Source organism: Cucumis melo, chromosome 4 (assembly GCF_025177605.1).
Source record: "Cucumis melo cultivar AY chromosome 4, USDA_Cmelo_AY_1.0, whole genome shotgun sequence".
NCBI lineage: Eukaryota > Viridiplantae > Streptophyta > Magnoliopsida > Cucurbitales > Cucurbitaceae > Cucumis > Cucumis melo.
Genome location: NC_066860.1, coordinates 24,273,240 through 24,281,851, shown reverse-complemented (window position 1 = coordinate 24,281,851; position 8,612 = coordinate 24,273,240). Strand labels below are relative to the sequence as shown.

The 8,612-nt window shown below is 33.0% G+C and overlaps 1 long non-coding RNA gene across 1 annotated transcript; it reads right to left on the bottom strand.

Annotated features, from left to right (window-relative positions):
* Positions 1-6,332: 6,332 nt before the first annotated feature.
* Positions 6,333-8,207, bottom strand: LOC103501117 (uncharacterized). The gene is made up of 4 exons (XR_007820243.1): positions 8,181-8,207; positions 7,538-7,571; positions 7,257-7,313; positions 6,333-6,358 (listed from the first exon to the last, which is right to left on the bottom strand). It is a non-coding gene; the product is annotated as an uncharacterized LOC103501117 (long non-coding RNA).
* Positions 8,208-8,612: the final 405 nt, after the last annotated feature.

Sequence of the window (8,612 nt, the reverse complement as noted above, 5' to 3'; positions counted from 1 at the left end):
TGAATGGGATTTATGTGCAAGTGCTAATAGCATTTTCATTGTTGATGGAATCAGACTTGAATAATATGGTTTCCTACGTAATGTGACTTGTAGTTTCAAGTTTGTAGTTAATTTCACTTGTTGGATTCAATGTTGGTTTATAAAAAATGGACAATAATACAACAATTAAATAAATATAAATTTCTAAAAATGGACAAAAATAAGCCTTTGATGTCGGTTTTAAACTGACATTATTGGCCTCTTTAATGTCGGTTTTAAAACGACATCATAGCCCAATCGACATTAAAGGGCTTCAATAACACTATCAAAGATGTCGGTTTAAAACCGACATTAAAGCCAAACCGACATTAAAGGGCTTCAATAACACTATCAAAGATGTCGGTTGAAAACCGACATTAAAGGCCTTTAATGACGTTTTTAAACCGACATTAAAGAGGCCTTTAATGTCGTTTTTAAACCGACATTAAAGTCCAACCGACATTAAAGGCCTTTAATAACGCTCGCAAAGATGTCGGTTGTCAAGTGACATTAAAGCCCTTTAATGTCGGTTTTAAACCGACATTAAAGGTCAAATTTCTTGTAGTGAGATCAACTATTTCTGATGGCTATATGGTTTATTTGCATGAGTCAGAATCTAACTTAAGCATTGATAATGATTCAGTTTTGTTTTCACAAGCCATCAAAGGAGACAATTTTGCTAAATGGTTAGATGTCATGAAAGAAGAGTTAAAATTAATGAATGATAACGAAGTCTAGGACCTTGTAGAATTGTCTAAAGAAAAGTAAAAAAGTAGAGTATAAATGGGTCTTTAAGACCAAACTTGACTTAAATGGCAATATCGAACGACACAAGGCTTGACTTGTTGCTAAAGGTTATACTTAGAAAGATGACATTGACTACAAAAAGACCTTTTCTCCTGTCTTGAAAAGGGACTCGTTAAGAATTATTGTGGCTTTAGTAGCTCATTATTATTTAGAGCTTCATCAAATTGATGTGAAAACTACCTTTCTAAATGAGAGAATTTAGAAGAAGAAATGTTCATGGATTAACCAGAAGGTTTTATGGTTGAAGGAAAGGAACATATGATGTGCAAATTAAAGAGGTCAATATGTGGATTTAAACAAGCTTCCAGACAATGGTATCTTAACTGCAATGGTACCATCACATCTTTTGGTTTTAAAAGAAACGTTGTTGATTGATGTATATACCTAAGAATCAATGAGAGTAAGTTTAATTATAATCCTTGGTTTATATGCTTACTTACAAGAGATCTGATCATCTTAAGGTGATTTGATATTTAGATTTAGATTTTGCCGGATGTGTGGATACAAGATAATCCACTTTTGGCTATATGTTCTTATTAGCTGAATAAGCAATTTCATGAAAAAGTGTGAAGCAGTGTATTATTGTTGCATCCACTATGAAGGTTGAATTTGTAGCATGCTTTGAGGCTACAATTCATATTTTATGGTTACAGAACTTTATCTCAGGACTTGGAATTGTCGACAGTATTGCCAAGCCACCGAGAATTTATAGTGATAATTTTGTAGTAGTTTTCTTTTAAAAGAAAAACAACAGGTATTCTAAAGGTGCTAAACGTATAGAATTAAAATACTTTGTTGTTAAAGAAGAAAAGTTCAGAAACAAAGAGTGTCAATCAAACACATTAGCATTAAACTTATGATTACATATCTACTAAATAAAAGATTGTTACCATAGACATTCAATGATCATGTTAAACGTGTGGGCATTATTAGATATTATTATTGAAATCAAGATTATGTTATTTGACACTTCGAGCTAATTTATTTATTGTTTATGATTGCATCTTATGGTTCCGTTCTTATGATTAGATTATGTAAACCAAACAGGACATCGTCTTTGATAAAGACACTTATTATTGAACCATTATTGATTATCTTTTATTATAGATCATGTTAATAGACACTACAGGAAAAGCAGTCTACAATAGCTCACTAAAAATGCTATCGTAGACATTTTATAGTGTTTTACCAAAAGTCGTGACAACCCACGTTATTAAAAGTCTAATTTTTTAATAGCATTTTATAAAAGCTATAAAAAGTATGCATTTTGATAGGATTTTGGAAATGTTATAAAAACAACTTTTTAATAGCATATTTTTTTATTTATATGATTTATGATAGCGTTTTTTGAAAGCTATGAAAAACGTGTTATAGCAAGTTTAAAAAGTTGTTGATTGTTTATAATAGCATTTTTTAACAAATATAAATGTTTGGTCATACATTTAAATAAAAGCTATAATAATGTAGTATTTTCACATATTTTATCTATAATAAATTTTTTTGAATATCAATATTTGATTCCAAACATCAACATACAATATACCTGCCAATTATGTGAATGAAATTTATTTAAAAGGTAGTTCATGTCTCATACATTGTTAGATAATAAAAAATCAAATAACAAAAAATTTATCTAATAATAAAAGAAATACATCAAATGTAATTAGAAACTATACAACGTTCACAAAATACAAAATTCATTAAGTGTTGATGATTATATAACATCATGGAATTGAGCTTCATCTTTGAACAAAGCCACCAACCAAGTGGTTTCTTCAAGTTGCCTCTGCAAATCCGACTCTCAGCTTGCCAAAATCAAAGACAATATGGTAGCAGCCCATGAAGACATCTCCCAAGATCCTGTCACCAACAAAAACAAGTTCTTAATGAAAGGAAATTATACTTTAAATTATGCTGAAAGTAGAATCAATGGTTAAGACATATAATAGAGGTGTTCATGAGGAGGAGGAATATCAAATGTTGTGAATCCACTAATGCACTGAGCTAAAACACCCTCACCCACCTTGAGAATATACTGTTCACATTGCTTGCCCCTTTAGAGAGAGTTAGTAGAAACAAGTAGTGTAATATTGAAAAAACATTAAACAAGAATATAATTTTTCCATGATCTACGGTTTCAGCATGCAAAAAGCTAAATAACCAAATAGAGAAAAATTCCACGTTCAAGCAACTATCTTTTCTTTTCCTGGAAAATTCTAAAGTAAGCACTAATGTTTTGTGGGGCAACAAATCTTCATTGTTCTAGTTAACATATTACCAAAGCCAGTAACTCATCTATTCAAATCAATAGATGTAACGACCTAACTCTTTATACTAAGCTGAGATCATTTTTACTTAAAGGAAAATGAAACTTTCTTAAACCAAAATGGAAAATAAAATAAATGTTCATAATCAAAACCTAAGTACTCATTAAAAGCCATAAATAAACCAAGTAAGTAGAAATAAATCTCAAAATAAAATCCTAGCTCGGGCCCTATCTAGTTTTTTAAATGTTATAATGAAAATGCATAAATACGAAAATCAAACTAAATACATAAAGGCGTTAGCAAAATGTTTCCCTATGACATGCTACAGTCACTTCTTGTCATTCGCTAGCTTCTCTCTACCCTTACCTCTACCTCTACCTGGAAAATTAAACAGTAAAGAGTCAGTATAAAAAAATACTCAGTAAGGGACCTACTACTAGTCCTGCCTTCCAAGTCGGCTAGAACACGCGGTTTCCATCTCCTCCGGTCGACAGCCATCGCGAAACACAGTTTGTTCAAGTTGCTAATCGTCGTTGTCTCCGTCGTGTTTCGTCTCTCTGTTGTGCAGTCGCATGTCGTTAGCCGTCCATTCTATTCGTCGATCGTCGCAAGCCGTCGCATTTCCTCTATTGTCAGTCATCGACCACCGTTCTGGTTTCGTTTATACCAGCCGAGCCAAACGCAAGAGTCATTCCTTTTGAGTCGACGTCGAGTGACACGCGAACCCCATATCATTTGCAAGCTACGTGTCCCAGCTGACTTCCACTTCGAGCCATCTTCGTGTGTCTTAGCCGAGCCCTCAGCTTTCGAGCCACACACGAGCCATCCTCAGCATCTGAGCTGCATGTGAGCCGCCCCTATCTTCCAAGCCGCACTCGAGCCGATCCCCTTAGCCAAGCCGTTTCTGAGCCACCAATTTAATTTTTGGTCCTTTTTCACCTATTTTTGATAAGTTTTGGTAAGTATTAAATGGATTTTGGGTAATACCCATGAGATATAAATTTTGGATCCTAAATAATTTAATTTTGGATTAATTTGGTTAGATTTCAACTGGAAGTTGGAGCGGTGGAATTTGTCCAACCAAAGGTAAATTGGATTCGACCTCAACTTTGGGTAAGTTGAATTAAATGAATTTTGGTTCTTTAAGCAACCATTACATTTATTATCTTAGTATTTTATCCTTACTGTTTAGGATTTTTCTTTGGAAGCATGACCTTTCTATCAAGATTATATTTTTGGATTAAGCTAATCTTCAGGTAAGAGATTCTCTTACTAGACCTTCAAATTGAAGTAAGAGCTTGCATGTAATTTTCCATTATGCATTGATGTAGCTAAGATGCATAATGAGTTTATGTTTATGATGACTGATAGTCATGACAGAGTTTATGTTTATAATGATTGATAGTTATGACTGAGTTATGTTTATGATGGTCGATGATGTTGATGTTAATGCATGAAATGTTAATCTTGATTAAGAATGCTATGATTAATGTTCATGCCATGCTTATGATGTTATGTTATGCTACATGTTATGGATATTGTGCACTGTTAGCTTTATTTATTAGAGTCGTACCCATATGGGCGTCCCTTGAGATCACCACCGTTTTATGACTGTGTAGTCCGACGGGATCACTCACAGTCCGATTGTTGTGTTTCTTTCGAGTTCACTAAAGACCAGTTTTGTCCTAGGTGTTCCTTTGGGTTCACCGAAGACCAGAGACGTTCCTATGGGATCACAGATTGCGCGTATTCAGGAATGTGCCAGTTTATGAATACCACTTTACAGGACTCTAATAGGAAGTTAACAGACACCTAGCGAGACTAGTAGTAGGTTTCTTACTGAGTATTTTTTTTTATACTAACTCTTTATTGTTTAAGTTTCCAAGTAGAGGTAGAGGTAAGGGCAGAGGGAAGCTGGCGAATGACAAGAAGTGACCGTGGCGTGCCATAAGGAAAACATTTTGCTTCCGTCTTTATGTATTTAGTTTGATTTCCGTATTTATGCATTTTCATTATAACATTTAAAAAAAAACTAGATAGGACTCGAGCTAGGATTTTATTTTGAGATTTATTTCTACTTACTTGGTTTATCTGTGGCTTTTAATGAGTACTTAAGGTTTTGACTATGAACATTTATTTTATTTTCCATTATGGTTTAAGAAAGTTTCATTTTCCTTTAAGTAGTAATGATCTCAGCTTAGTATAAAGAGTTGGGTTGTTACACAAGATGACATGGAGTTTTTAAATCTAAAATTCATTATGAACAAAACAAGCAGTCATCGTTATAGTCGAGATTATCTATGGTTCTCTCTCCACGTACGATTGAACACTATATCTAACTTCAATATAGAAATCAATACTCTACTAAAATCAATATAGCCAACCATTGCATAAGCATTAAGCAAGCCGAACTAGCATACTTCTTCAAACTCTAGCAATATAAATACCAACCTCTAGCAATATAAATCAGCAAAAACATGATAGAAAGAGGCACATACCCTCTCAAAGCTCTCGTACACTTGTAACATTGCAAAGAGTGTGAAAATGAGAGAACAAGCCAAAACATACTAGAAGTAACACAAAAGTCATAACAAACAATATGATACAGAAGAAAAAAAATGTTCTAGATATATTCAATGAGCAAAAGGTGTTTCAACTTATTGATTCAAAAAGTATCATGCAACGTGGTAACATATGTAAAGCCAGTGAAGTTGTAGATTACAAGGAAGGAAAAGTTTTAAGTCTATGTACGCACGATTGGACCAGCCAAAAGTGAAGTTCTAGAATCTACAATTGCTCAACATCCACCTTCACAATATCCTGCATTAACAATTTTCTTTAGTCAGAAGCACGTAAATGCATATTTAAAAGTCATCCCATATTAGAGGAATAAAAGAAAAAAGAGAGAGAACAACCACCTGGTTTCTTTTTTATATTCTACTAACTTTAGTTGTATTATAATTAATAATCGATTTGGAAACAGACTAGTTGGTTGACTATCTATGAGAACATCACCCATGTCAAACTACAAATCAGAAAGAAAATATGAACTGGGAGGTATGAGATGATTGCTTCGAAACCAACTTTTTGTGTGACAGGAACATAAGTATGCTTGCCCTTAGAATGCTTTAAATCTCCACCTTTAGAGGCTAAGACAATGAAGAAGGCAACTCTAGTGAGTTTGTCGGTGACAACGCTTTTTTATATGTTGTGTGGCGCTGCTGGCTACGCCGCATTCGGGGACATGGCACCGGGAAACCTACTCACTGGGTTCGGGTTATATATATAAATACAATATTAAGATTTCATTTTGTGTATGCAAATGTAAAAGACAAATATTAAAGTTTCTAAAATAATATTAATTTTATTGATTTGTTGGCCTGAGAAAAAATATTTATTTACACGAATCGACTGTCAGTTTATAAAAAATGGAAAATAATGCAGCAATTAAATAAAAATAAATTTGTAAAAATGGATCAAAAAACAAGGCTTTAATGTCGTTTTTAAACTGACATTATTGGGGATCTATAATGTCGGTTATAAACTGACATCAAAGCCCAACTGACATTAAAAGGCTTCAATAACACTATGAAAGATGTCGGTTGAAAACCGACATTAAAGGCCTTTAATGTCAGTTTTAAACCGACATTAAAGATGCCTTTAATGTCGCTTTTAAACCGACATTAAATTCCAACCGACATTAAAGGCCTTTAATAACGCTCGCAAAGATGTCGGTCGCCAAGTGACATTAAAGGCCAGATTTCTTGTAGTGTTTGGGTCAAACCTTCCAAACACAATTTCGCCTCCTTCCTCCTCCTCAGCATTTCGATTAAGCCAAAAGGAAAAAACTAGTTCCTTAACAAGACCTTGTTCAACCATGTTATACCTGAGAAGAAAAATAGAACGCCCCATTCAAGCTTCTATGACCAAAAGGAACCTTAAATTATGAACAAAAACTAAATGAATAATTAAGCTTATACATCAGTATCTACAAATGTTCCTAAAATAATCATAATAAACATCAACACATTTTAAATTAACACATACCAATAGTTTTTGTTATTCCAAGGGTATCAACAATAAAATTCTTCAAATGTTATGTTATACCAAAATGCCAATTCACATATTACATCTTTTTAATTGAAATTTCTACATATAACATACCTTACATTGTTCAACCCTCTGAAAATCATTTGTAATCGATGATGATTTCCTTTGAGCCTATAGCACCAAATAAGGATAGAAAGAAAAGAAGCCATCAACGTAAAGACCATGAATTAAGAGAAAAAGATCGGACCATAAATATAACTAGATAGACACATAGAAAATATAGACTTTTTTTCCCTCCTGATACAAAACAAACAAAAGCATATACTGATGAACAAAAATAAAAGAAACAAATAATCCACCTACAAACATATATTATCTTTGAGGAGAAGACTTACCTTAGTTAAAACCACGAGACAATTATCACAATAGCTGAGAGTGGATAAGGAAATAATAAATTGTCAAACCATCTAACACTAAGAAATATGTGCTATCAGATAGAAATAATTTAAGATTAATGGGTTATCAATTACAAAAACAAGTATATAAACAACATAAGGACAAATAACAAACAAGGGCACTACAGTGGTTTAGAAACCAATCGATATTTTCATTTGTCGCTTTTATAACAATTTCCCGAGGAAAAATCCTCTTAATAAGCTTGGGGCCACCTAATAACGTGCTCAAATGTTACCATAAGCAAAAAAGAGTGATCCTAAAATTCATATGATAAGCAAAAGTCGTCAACTAGCTACCACCAAATAACAGTAATATGACTAGATTTAGTTTCCAACATCAAGAAAATAAAACAGATCAAGACAAAGGGAATTATGGTACAAAATATGCTGCAAACATAAGAAGTTTCTGAAAAAGGGTACCGCTCAATAATCTAAGAATTATCATATATGATATATGGTTCCTCTGTGCAGAAGGAAGAATTATGAACAAGCAAGTCTGACAAATATGGACTTGGTAAAATTGGTCAATAAAAAACACCAGATAATTGAATTGATTTTCATAGAAGAAAATGTGTATAGTTACCATTTTCTTGAACAAATTTTCGAAGTAATCGACAAGCCTTTACAAGAACCGAAAAATCATCGATGTGTTTTATGCATTTCAGAAAAAGAGTAGTTGGTGGAAAAATATGTATAGATCAATGATTAAATTAAAAGTCAGTATCTACAATTGTTATTATTGATTGAACAAATAACGCCAAGAAAACTAGAGGAACTCAATTGAAATGGAAGGCAACAAAGAAAGGAAAAAGACTATTTACATTCTAAGAACAATCGTATAAAGATCTTTAAGTTCTACCTGTAAACTTTCTCACAATGTTTTCCATAAGTATCGTGGAATTGCTCTCGCACTCTAAAACGTGCAGCTTTAGAGGCTTTTCTCCCTCTGAAGCATTTCTGTAGAAATAAACTAGTCAAAATAAAGATTAACAGATAAACAGGTGACTTGACATGA